Below are 12,319 nucleotides of genomic sequence, written 5' to 3' on the forward strand. Positions count from 1 at the left end.
AGCCTTCTCCCCTTTTCTCTGCCCGATAAACTCAAATTTACTCTTTATACCCCAGCTCAAAAACCCACTTCCTCCTGCCACCAGGTCAAACTTAATGCTCCTACACAGACTTGTTCAGTTGTTGATGACAGCACTACGCTCTGGCTGACTAGACTTCTATCTAGTTACGTCTATCTGAACTCCCCTTCCTTTCAAGTCTGGCCCAGCTGGACTACTTTTTTGCTATGTGACTTTGGGCAAGTCACTTACCTTCTCTGGAGCTCTCTCTGGCCCTCCAGGCTGGGTTAGGGGCTCTCTGTTGAGAGTTTTTCGGTGCCTGTATGTATGTTGGTAATCATGATTTATCCCATGATTCTGTAACTATCCTCTACCAGACTATGAGCCTCTTGCTAACAAGGTAACTGGCTAGATTCCTTGTAAACAAATTGTCTCTGTATTCCCAATGCCTACCATTCCAGAAATCCTTATGGCACAGGTAAATTTAATCCCAACTCCATTTTTCCAAGAGGGGAGACTGGGCCCCAAAGAGGCACAGAGATTTGCCCAAGCACATGAACCAGCTTCAGGGCTGGTCCTTGGGACAGCCTACTCTCTGAACCAGAGAGCGGTCCTTCACCAGTCCTCACCTGTTGCTGTCCCATGGGCTTTCAAGGTAGAAGATGCCAGATGCTCAGTTTTACTTCCCTCCTGGCTGCAGAGCTCAGAGAGCAACCGTCAGATCGCAGGCACTTCCGCTGTACTCAGAGCCAGGCTTCCTTTTCACTCCTCCCGGGGGTAGCAGGCAAACCAAGGGCCATAGCCTCTGTGCCAGCTCCTGGGAGTTCTGTTTCTCCATAGGGGTCTAGCTCCCCCTAAGGACAGTCTCTACCCTTGGAGTTTGTAGCAGAAAAGCCTCATTATTCAAAACCCCCGAAGATTGGAGTCTGGACCTTGATAAAATGTTATATGACCTGTATGGTTGGGAAAGTCTCACATGAGGACAATTCTGAAGAATCATAAACTCTCATAATCCTTGATGGAAACTCTTCATTTTGCAGATAGGGAGACTGAGGTCCAAAAAGGGGTTTTCCCAGAGCAGAAACCCAGGAGCATTTATTTGTAGGGAGGCTTGAACTTGAACTAAGTGGTCCCCATCTGTCTTGCTCTTAAGTGCTTTCATCAGTGTAATACTGCTTTGTTTTACTATCTCCCTTCTGCTGGCCCATAAGGTACTTCTCTCCCAGTATCTGCTTGCAAGAGCGACTTCTCACCCCCAACATGGCTGACAGCTAACTTGTGAACTGTTTACAACAAGGTCACCAAAGTCACAATACTAATGTGTAAAATATGAGTAAATGCGTTCAGATCAAGTGCCTGAGGAACATCTTTGGGACATCCAGGAGCCTATTATCCTTAAAGTTTGGTTTCTTTTCTTTGTTATTATTATTATTATTATTATTAAAACATTAATTTTTGAGAGAGAGAGCATGAACAGGGGAGAGGTAGAAAGGGGAGACAGAGGATCTGAAGTGGGCTCTGTGCTGACAGCAGAGAGCCCAATACAGGGCTTGAACTCATAAAGCAGGAGATCATGACCTGAGCCGAAGTTGGACACTTAACTGACTGAGTCACCCAGGCACCCCCTTTTCTTTTTTGTTGAGAGAGAGAGAGATAATGTGCAAGCAGGAGAGAGTAGCAGAGAGAATCTTAAGTAGACTCCTTGCTAAGCGCAGAGCCCAACTCAGGGCTCGATCCCATGACCCTGGGATCATGACCTGAGCCAAAATCAAGAGGCAGATGCTTAACCTACTGAGCCACCCAAGTACCCCTTAAAGTTTGGTTTCTGTGCCCTTTCCTCAACAGAGAGAAAAATCCAGGGACAAAGACAGGGCTTGGGAATATATTTTCACTGTTCTTTATCAGTCCTTCTCATCTCACATTTAACCCACATGTGCTTGGAGGGTGCTTTTGGAAGGAAGACAATAGCTTCACCCCTACTTCTCTCATGTTGGTAACTTACAGCATCCCAAAGATAAGGAGGGGCATCAAAGATCAGGCAATTCAACCCAGAGTCAAATTTGGAAATCATTTCCTCCATCTCTTCTTTTTCTCTACAACTTTTATTGGGCTCATGCCAGATCAGTGCTTGGTGTATGAAGATCCAACAGGGCCTTGTCTTCAGGGGACTCACCACCCGAGGCCAGAGACAGAAAGGTAAAGAAATCCTACATTGGAGTATGTCATGTGCCCAGGTGTGAGAGTGACCAGGTTTCTTGGGGACATAGATGCTTTCTCAGGATCTTGAAGGATGAATTCACCAGAGAAGGGAGTGAAGGGCTTCAAGGAGCTTTCTATATTTCTACCACCAGAGCCGCCATCAAGCAGACCCCTCCTAGATCAGACTCCCTGGCTTCTGCACAATGCTTTGCCTTTCCCCCAGGCTTTATTTACTCACTTTGTTGGTCAACAAATCTATCATGCACTTCATCTGTGATGATGCTATACTGGGCCCTGCGGACTCCTAGCCTCAAGGAGCCCCCAGCAGAAACAATGACTACACAGTGTGGACAGAGTGTGTGCTGGGGGGAGGACAGAACTGGAGAGGCAGCAAAGTCACCTGAGCTATTCTGGGAGGTCTAGGAAGACTTTCTGCAGAAAGAGACTTATGACCTGAAATCCGAGATGTGGCATCTTCTTTGATCCTCCTGACATTCCTCTAAGGTAGGTCTTATTTTCTCCATTGTAGAGGTGATAAAAATGTCAGTGCCTTACCCAAGATCATATGGTTAGTAAGTGGGGTGGGGTGTGTCCATCCCTAGGCACCCAGCAGTAGAGTCAGAGGGGGGGCACCACTGGAGGGCTGGGCCTAGGGAAATGGAGGGAGGTGGGATGTTTAGAGGCATGGAAGGAGGAACAGAAGCTGAAAGCCTGGAACCAGGTGAAACCAGCAAGATGCCATCTTCCCTACACACAGTGGAGCAGAGGAGGGGATAGGAATTCCCAACAGGACATCCCTTCATGGCTTCAGCACAGCAGAGCTGGCTTAGTCCTTGGACTCAGTTTCATGGGGTTCTCATTAAGCTCCCATGAAACTGAGGATCACCCAGAGCAGATAATGACAACATACAGTATCACTGTGGCTGGCCCTGGACTGGAGCCCTGGACTGTCCATGCACTGCCCTGGCTGCCACTACATCATTCAATCTAATCTACACTTACTTATGTGTGCTCTGGATTAGACACTCTTCAAGGCACCACGGGGACCACAGGGATCCTCCCCACCTCTGCTGTCAAGGGCCTATAGGAGCTTAACTAGAATGGGGAAGTCAGATCCGGTTTACAGATTCCATGCAGCATATGAGAAGTAGGGTGGCAGCAGACATAAACAGAGTGCTAGGGAGTGGGGTGGGGAGGACATTAGTGCCCAAGAGTCCTGGGCAAGTCCTTGGACCTCAGTTCCTTCATCTGTTCCAAGAAGGGACTGTAGTCAACAATGTCTGAGGTCTCTCAATTCAGGCAGTCAGGTCTCTACCCATGCCTTCCTTGCAGGGGTTGGGAGGTGGGCTGGGTGGTGGGAGCAGAGGAAGTGGCTTGAGCTGCTTGACCCAATACCAGCAGAGAAATCACAGACTCAGCTCTCAGACATCTGGGAGACATTGGGCAGCTGGAGTATTTTTAGAAGGCCAGAGGCAGACATGCCCGGAATCCTGGGCGTTGCTGAGCCAAAGAAGCTGGGAGGCCAGCAGAGGGTGAGTCAAGAAAGGTGGCCCCAGTGCTGGTTCTTACTTCATCAAGGTCAGCTGGCCTTCCATGTCCCTGGAGGCCAGTGCTCAGGCCTCTTGTATTCAAGTTCTGGTGTCCCTGAGGTGCCATCGATAACTGATTGGCTTCCTCTGGGTAGTCAGGTGCAAATCTGGCCTCAGGGGAAGGATGTTTGTCTGCAGCACTTGGTCTCCTTTAATTCCGTCAGCTAGCTCTCTAAGTGCTTTCTGTGGTCCAGGTGAATGGCTGGGCCCTAAGGATATAGAAAGAAAGGAAGCAACTGGGAGGCTCAGTGCTCAGATTCCTTAAAGGGGTAGGGATGGGGGAGGGACAGGGACACAGACCATAATAACACCCTGAGATCACTCTGACAAAGGAGGACATATGGTCCTAGGTAAGCTTGGAGGAGGCCTGTTGGCTTCCCAGGCCTGCGACAAGGACCAGATGATTATCTATTGGCAAAAATGTAAGCTGCAAACCAGGGGGCACCCTGTTATAACAACAGGGTGATTATCAGTCTTTTCCAGAGCCATATCTTTTCCTTTCACATTATTTCTGAAAAATGATGCCTCAGAATTGGAGTAAAAGATAAGATGATCTTTTCAGCCCTAGACCTATTACAGTGGCAGCTCTAATAAATGGATGCTCTGCCCCCTACCCCTCAACCCATTCCCACTTTCCCATTCTTTTCTTTCTTTCTTTCTTTCTTTCTTTCTTTCTTTCTTTCTTTCTTTCTTTCTTTCTTTCTTTTTTCCTGGCTCCTCAGTTTCTTGAGGGTTTCTAGCCTTAGTCGTGAATGTCTACAAATTTTCTACCTGAATATTTATTTATTCATATGAGAAAGAGAGAGAGCAAGAGCGAGAGTGAGAGAGAGAGAGCGAAAGAAAGAGAATCTCAAGCAGACTCCATGCTCAGGGGGAGCCCAAGGCAGGGCTTGATCCCATGACCCTGGGATCATGATCTGAACCGAAATCAATACACTCGACCAACTGAGCCACTTAGGCACCCCATTTCCTGACTTTTAAATACAGTACCTTCACGTTAAATGTTAAGCTAAACAAATTAATAGGAGAGTATTCTGGCTCAGTTGGGATGCAGGACATCAAGTGAAAGAAACTGCTCTGAGTGTCAGTGCCTATGTCCATGTTTATCAGCAAACTAGTGCCAACAAATCTCCTAAAGTGACCACATTCAATTTCAGTGCAGTATTTCAAGCTGACTTATCAGGTTGGAGACTCACCACTCTACTAAAATGCTTTTTTCTTTCCTGCAAGATCCTGGACAGAGAAAGCCTTCAGTTGGGTCAGACAGCCTCATTCTAATTTTGTCTCTGTTCCCAGCTCACTGAATAGATTTGGATCACTCCTTAGCTGAGTCTAGGTCTGGGTCTAGGTTTCTTCATTTGTAAAATGGTTAGTTTGGGTTAGACAATCCCCAGGGCCCCATTTGGCTCTCCTGTGACAGGATTCCAAATTGTGATGAGCTACCTTCTTATCTCCACCCATTTCCATAGCCCTACTCCCCACCCACCACATACCACACCTACCCCAGGGCACCACTGGGCTGCTGGGTGGAGACACAGGCAGAGAAGCAGAGCATCTAAGAAGGCAGGTATCAGGCAAAGATAAAGGACACAGCCCAGGGCAGTTTGGAGGCCATCAGAAAGAAAGCTACTAGGCCAGGGAGCTCTTAACTATCAGCTAAGACACAACCAGAAAGCCTGGAGGCTCCTGCCAGGGTGACGGGATTCCACATCCTGGGCTCCTATAAGATCTGTAGCTTAGCCCTCACTTGTGTGGGGTTCTCCTCTGAGGCTCCCCACCAGGCCATACCCCATCTCACCCTATTCATCCCTCTATCAAGGGACCTGAGCCACCCTTTCCTCTATCCACTCCCTTCCCTGCTCACACTGGGGCCTCAGAGCACAGGGTCCCCTGGGCAGTGTTGGAGCTACCTTCTCTGACTCGCCCACTTTCCTCCATCTCCTACCCTTTGGACCTGCTCATCTCCCATAGATTGCCTAGATTTCAAATCGGGAGTTCTCTCTGTCAGGAAGCCCTCCCAGATCCTCCATTCCAGGCCTGGTCAGGGCCTTCAGCCCCCACCCCATAGTCTGAATTAGCCTCTGTCTCTGCTGCTGACCCCATTGTAAGTGTTTTCTGCCCGTCTCTCCCTCTAGATTCCCTGCTGCCTGTGCTAATGCAGACATTGTAGAGATGACCTTTTCTTATAGCTAAGAGCTTTTAAATTTAACAAAACTTATTGGAAATCAGCTCTATGCTGGGCACTGCTTTGTGACATGCTGTGCTAGAGGTTAACTCTGGCCCTCAGGCCTTTTTTGTCAGAGTTGTTCTAGTGTTAAACTTGCTGTTTGCCCCCTGCCCGCCCACCAACCCCAGGGCTGGGAATGGAGGGGAGGGGGAGTCTATTAAACCTCTCTGCCTTGCTGGTAGAAGTTCGAAGCTCTGTGTCTTGGCCAGGGAACTTTAGGCTTGGTAGAGCAGCTGGAGGAGGAGGAAGTGTCTGCAGGCCCCCTGCCTGCCCTCCAAGTCAGTGTTCACCAGAGCTTTGCCAGGCTCTTGATAGTTTGAGGACTGGATAAATGAATCAGGCACCCTATCATCCTGCCCCATCAATTCGTCCTGTCTTGTCATCTTTTAGCTGAAAGGGTTTCCTGGGGACAGAGGCTAGAGAAGTGGTTGGGAGCACTGTCAGATGGGAGAGGAGAACAGAATAAGGTGGGGGAGACCAAGGGTGGATATATGGGTCGGGAAATGCTTGGGGGTAGGTGAAGCATCCCCACCAGGCCTAGGCTGGAAGTGACTACCTCTTCACCTGGGGGTGGCACCATCCTCACTTTCAGTAACTTGATCCCCATCCTCTGAAGAGGCTTCGGAGCCCAGAGGTCAAAGGTCATCACTGCCCAGTCCTAAGGGGGTCTGTTCTTAGCACCCCACCCCAGCAGAAAGAGCACTGGGCAGTGAGTCAGGAAAGTATATGACTTTGGGCAGGTCACATCTTCTCTGTGAGCCTCAGGTTCCCCATCTGTACAATGAAAAAGTGGATCCTGTAACCCCCAGAAACCCTCCAGTCAGGATTGCATGTAGGCAGGATGAAGTAGAAGAAATTGTCCTTGTGTCCAGAGTGCTAGCTTGATGCTTCCATATCTCTCATCCCATCTAATCTCACAGCTAGAGTAAGAAAAAAAACCTTTGCCCAAGGGCAGCTAATGGAAGTGAGGACGCAGGCCGCTTTGACTTCTTCAAAAATCACACCTTTGGGCAAGGAGGGCCTTTGAATTGAAGTGAGGCTACCAAATTTTTGCTCTAGGCAAAGAAGAGTGACTTGGATATGTTTTGTTTTGTGGCAAAATATGTAACAAAAATATTACCATTTTAGCCATGTTCACATGGCATTAAGTTCATTTGTGATGTTGTGCAACCATCACTACTATATAATTCCAGAACTTTTCCATCATCCCAAACAGAAACTCTGTACCCATCAAACAATAACAATAACTCCCCATTCCTCCTCCCACACCAGTGCCTGGTACCTTGTTGTTCTATTTTCTGCCTATTCTAGTACCTCATGTAGGTGGAATCCTCCTATACTTGCCCTTTTTTTTTTTTGGTCTGGCTTATTTCACTTCATTTTTTCAAGGCTCATCCATGTTGAAGCACATGTCAGAACTCCCTTCCTTTTGAAGGCTGAACTGTATTCCATTGTGTGGCTAGATCGCATTTTGTTTATCCTTTCATCTTGTTTTCTTTTGGCTCTTGTGAACATTGCTGCTATGAACATGGGTATACAAATATTGGTTTGAGTCTCAGCTTTCCATTCTTTTTTTTTAATGTTTATTTTTGATAGAGAGAGACAGAGACAGAACACAAGTGGGGGAGGAGCGGAGAGAGAGGGAGACACAGAATCCAAAGCAGGCTCCAGGCTCTGAGCTGTCAGCATAGAGCCCAACGCAGGGCTCGAACTCATAAACCGCGAGATCATGACCTGAGCCAAAGTCAGACGCTTAATCGACTGAGCCACCCAGGTGCCCCTCAGCTTTCAATTCTTTAGTATATATACCTAGAAGTGAAATTGCTGGACCATATGATAATTCTAAGTTTAACTCTTTGAGGAACCACCAAACTGTTTTTCCCAGTGGCTGCACCATTTTACATTCCTGCCAGCAATGCATAGGTGTTCCAATTTCTCCTGGGGACACAGGCCAAAGATACTTGTTATTTTCCTTTTTATTATTTTATAACAATAGCCATCCTAATGAGTGTGGTGGTATCACACCGTGGTTGGCCTGGATTTTTAATTTTTAATTTTTTTTTTTAGCAGTTTTAGCTTCCAGAGTCCTTTTGTCAGAGGGAAAGTTACCCAGAGGCTATGTGAAGTCTGGGAGAGGAGCTGGCAGTGGTTAACTGGGGGTGAGAGGAGCTGGTGAGGTACATGCGTGTGGAGGGTGCTCACATGTGAGACTACTTTCTCTTGCTCCTTCCTGCCCTGCCCTGTCCCACCCAGAGGTCCTTAAGGTCTTTATAAGGAACCTGGTGGCACAGTGTAAAATGTCTCTGATTCATTCATGGTCACTGAAGTCACTTCCCTTCTGGGGTACCGACTGGAGGAAGCCAAGTGTAACAGTGGCAGGAAGCTTCTTATTCTTTGTCCTTGGGGCAGGACTTTGCCAACCACCTCGGAGGAGGCCCTTTCTGCTTTGGCGGTCACTTGAGGCTATCAGATGTAAATAGGCCCTGGCAGAACAAAACAGGGCCTTTTGTGGTCTGACAAAGGCTACCTCTCCCCGGATCCAACGGGATGCAGAGCCAGGAAGAAAGGTAATAGTTTGTAGGGGACAGAGGCTGCTTCCATAGTACAAATGGAAGAAGGCCCAGCCCCTGCCCTTGAGAGGTTCAAAATTGTTCAACTCTCTCCTAAGATAACCATTCCCAATAAGCACCACTGGTCAGTGAGAAAGGATTCTTGGATCCCAAGAGGAATTCAGTGGTGTGGGAAAGGAGACCTCTACTGGTGACAAAACTCAACTCTGCTGCTGAAGACCTAGAAGTCCCTTTGAACTTTCCTCCTGGAGAAAATTGCCTAAGCCCAGGAATATGAATGAGAGCCAGGGCTTTGGTGTAATGTGGTCAAGGCTGTTGGGGCTTTGAGCAGGGAGGTGGAGCACTTGGTTGAAATGAAATAGACCTGAGGGTTTTGAGCAGTCCTATGAACCAAGAGAAAAGACCCCCAGAGGGGAAGATTGGACTTCCTTTTGATAAGATCTTGAGGGACCTCGGGCAATTAATGGGAGAAAAAAATGTAAGCATAATTTATGGTCTAAGCTGGGGGAGTGACCATACCAGTTACATATAGTTCTCAAGTGCTTGGATTGTCTAGCTCCCAGAAGTGGAGCAGGGTGAGGGACACTGGGACCAGTATTATCCCTTTCTGAATTCAGGCCAGCTCAAGACAACCCATGGGAATAGGAAGGGAAGTCTCTGGGCCTCTCTTTGCACTTTGGTTCCTTGTAACTGCTTCTAGATGCATTTCAAGAGCTCCCCAGCTGTTCCTCATCCTCCATATTCCACCATGACCCTGCCTAGGTCTGTACCCCAGGATAGTACTCAAGTGCTCAGGTTATTTTCTGTTCATACCCTCTTTCAAAATATATCCAGCTTATGCCCAGATCCCTCTGAATCTGACAGGGACCCTGAACTGAGCTGATAGACTAAATTAGGACTTGAGAAGTTGATGGCAATAGTAGTTGGTTAATCCAGCCAATAGGGCTTCATATGTATCTCTTCTCTGATTCCATTCACATTTTACCAGGGATCTTACTCCAAAGCACAACAATCTAAATAACAGGTTGGTGGAATATACCACCTCATTTTGCAATTGTGCAAAGAAGGTATGATTCCATTGGTGGAATTTTAGGCCCCTTGAAAGGTTGTTTGGGAAGATATTTTCTTGACAAATAGGCATCCTCTGCTGATGCACAGAGAAGACAGTATGTTCTGCCTACTGGTGAGGGGCCAAACAGGCGAAGCCCCAGGTGTGACCTTCAGTTCCACTTCTCTGGCCAAGATGCTAAATTCACACCTTCCATGAGTCCTGAAGCAGGTTATACCAGTCACCATGGCCATGTGCCTGGGCAATCAAATTTGCCTAAGATGAAATCCTGATTATGCAAAAGGACTCTTTAGCCTGCAATGTTTTCCAGGCCCAGCACACAAATGAAAACATTTCTTTTTTTTTTTTTCTAACGTGCATTTATTTTTGAGAGAGTGCAAGCAGGGGAGGGCAAGAGAGAGAGAGGGAGACAGGATCTGAAGTGGGCTCCATGCTGACAGCAGAGAGCCCAACGTGAGGCTCAAACTCACATACCGTGAGATCATGACCTAAGCCAAAGTTGGACACTCAACTGGTTGAACCACCCAGGTGCCCTAAAAATATTTCTTCTTGACTACACTTAAAGGAAAAGAAAGACAAGCAGGATAAAGGGCACAATAAGAGGATAGAACAGGAACCTAGGAACTGAATCCTATCAGCCATCAAATCTTCATTCCATCAGCTTGCCCATTTATACTTTCTATTTGCTAATTCATTATTTCAACCAACCAATTCTTCATTCAAAGAATGAACAAGTCTTCATTCAATCAAATATCTCTTATTTATTGGAACAACCAATTTCATTTATTCATTCATTCATTCAATCACTTTCTTTAACAATCAACCATCATCCACCCAACAAAGTACTAAGTTGTCTTTCAGTCTTCATTCATTTAACTATGTATCCCAAATATCAAAGCTCAGGGCTGGAAGAGACCTTAAGGGCCACCTAGTTCAGCCAATTTAATCTTATAGGTATCCTTTCCATTGCAGCCTTGCCGGGTGGTCAGCCAGGCTCTATTGAGCACCTCTAGCAACAGAGAGTTCACTATCTTCAAAGGCTGCCTGGGCTGTTGTGGGACAGTGTTTGCTGGGAGAAAATATTTCTCAAGCTCTCTTGTTATATTCATATCTGTTTCTGTGCAGCTTTCCCAGGCCACCCAGAACAACTCAGCTCCTGTGTGCATCAGCACAGAGTGCATCAGCAGGTACAGAAGAAGACTGTCCTCTGGGCTCCTTCCTTCCCTCACCCGTCCTTAATGGGAAATGTTCCCTCTTTGTTCCAGTCTCTCTCTTGTGGTCAGACAGGACCCACTTAGGGCTCTCTCCTGGTCTGGGGAATGGAATGGGAGGTCACATTCCAGGTATGATGTGATCAGCTCTGTGGTAAGGAGATGGTCACCTCCAATTCTGAACAGACTAAGCCCTGGAGTATTTCTCATGCCTGCTCTTAAGGGGGTCTCCTCTCATCCTGTTCTGCGTCCCCACCCCACCTTCACTATAGCTGAGCACCCTAAGGGCAACTGGTTCATGAACTTGCTAAAGACTCAGAGGTGGCCTGAACAGGGGCAACAGGGATTACGTGGGCCAGCCAGTCCTCCTCTGAGGTCTGAGGAGAGAGTTAAGCCATTGGAAGCAGAAGATGAGGCAGGAAGACAGAGGGGTACCTAGGTGGCTCAGTCGGTTAAGCATCTAGCTTCGGCTCAGGTCATGATCTCATGGTTCGTGGGTTTGAGCCTCGTGTGGGGCTCTGTGCTGACAGCTAGCTCAGAGCCTGGAGCCTGCTTCTGATTCTGTATCTCCCTCTCTTTCTGTCCGTCTCCTGCTCATGATGTCTCTCTCTCAAAAATAAATTAAAAAAAAATTTTTTAATTAAAAAAAAAAAGGAAGATGGAAAGAAGGGAGTAGGTAGATACCTGAGTCAGTACAGGCCATGAGAAAGCAGAGGCTGCTGGCAGGAAATGATCCACTGCACCAGTCAGGTCGTGGGAGCAACGGGCAGAGACAAACGGACTGATTTAAACAGAAAAATAATTTCTTCAAAGGGACTGTCGGTCACTTGCAAGAACTGGTTATAGAGTGATTTAGTAGTGGGGTATATATCTGATTCCACAGAATTAGAGTACATGACAGGAAAGAAATATTTGTTCTGGAAAATTTATCTTCCAAGGAAGATACATGCAGGTAGCTGGAGGGTTTTGGGTTTGCTGAGAAAAAAGTCTTGTTCAGGATGATGATGGCATTTCTGACACTAGTTCACAGCCTCCTTACATCAAGGGTAAGGAAGAGAGGCCCAGAGCGAATGGTGCTACAAAGAAGAGGGAGGTAAGAAAGGTGGGCCTAGAGAGGATGCTGGAGAGGAGAGAGGCCTGGGGTCACTTGGAGGGACGAAGAACCGCCGTGGGCTATTTGATGCAAAACCCTTCTCCTATCTAGGCCAAACCTTCAATACAACATCTGTGTCTCACTAGAGCCTTGTGGTGAAGATTGACTCTGGGTTAATTAGGTGCTGAGGCTTGCTCCTCGGGGCAGGGTGGTCACCTCAGGACTGCATTTTGAGTGCTGTCCAGAGTTTTTGATGGTGAATTCTATTCTCAGCTGAATTTGGGCATCAATCTTTATACTAAATAAAGAGCCCAACGTATTACATTTCTTCCTAGAGTTAACATTACCGCATTGTGCACTCGAA

This window comes from Crocuta crocuta, unplaced genomic scaffold (assembly GCF_008692635.1).
Source record: "Crocuta crocuta isolate KB4526 unplaced genomic scaffold, BGI_CrCroc_1.0 scaffold306, whole genome shotgun sequence".
Classification (NCBI taxonomy): Eukaryota; Metazoa; Chordata; class Mammalia; order Carnivora; family Hyaenidae; genus Crocuta; species Crocuta crocuta.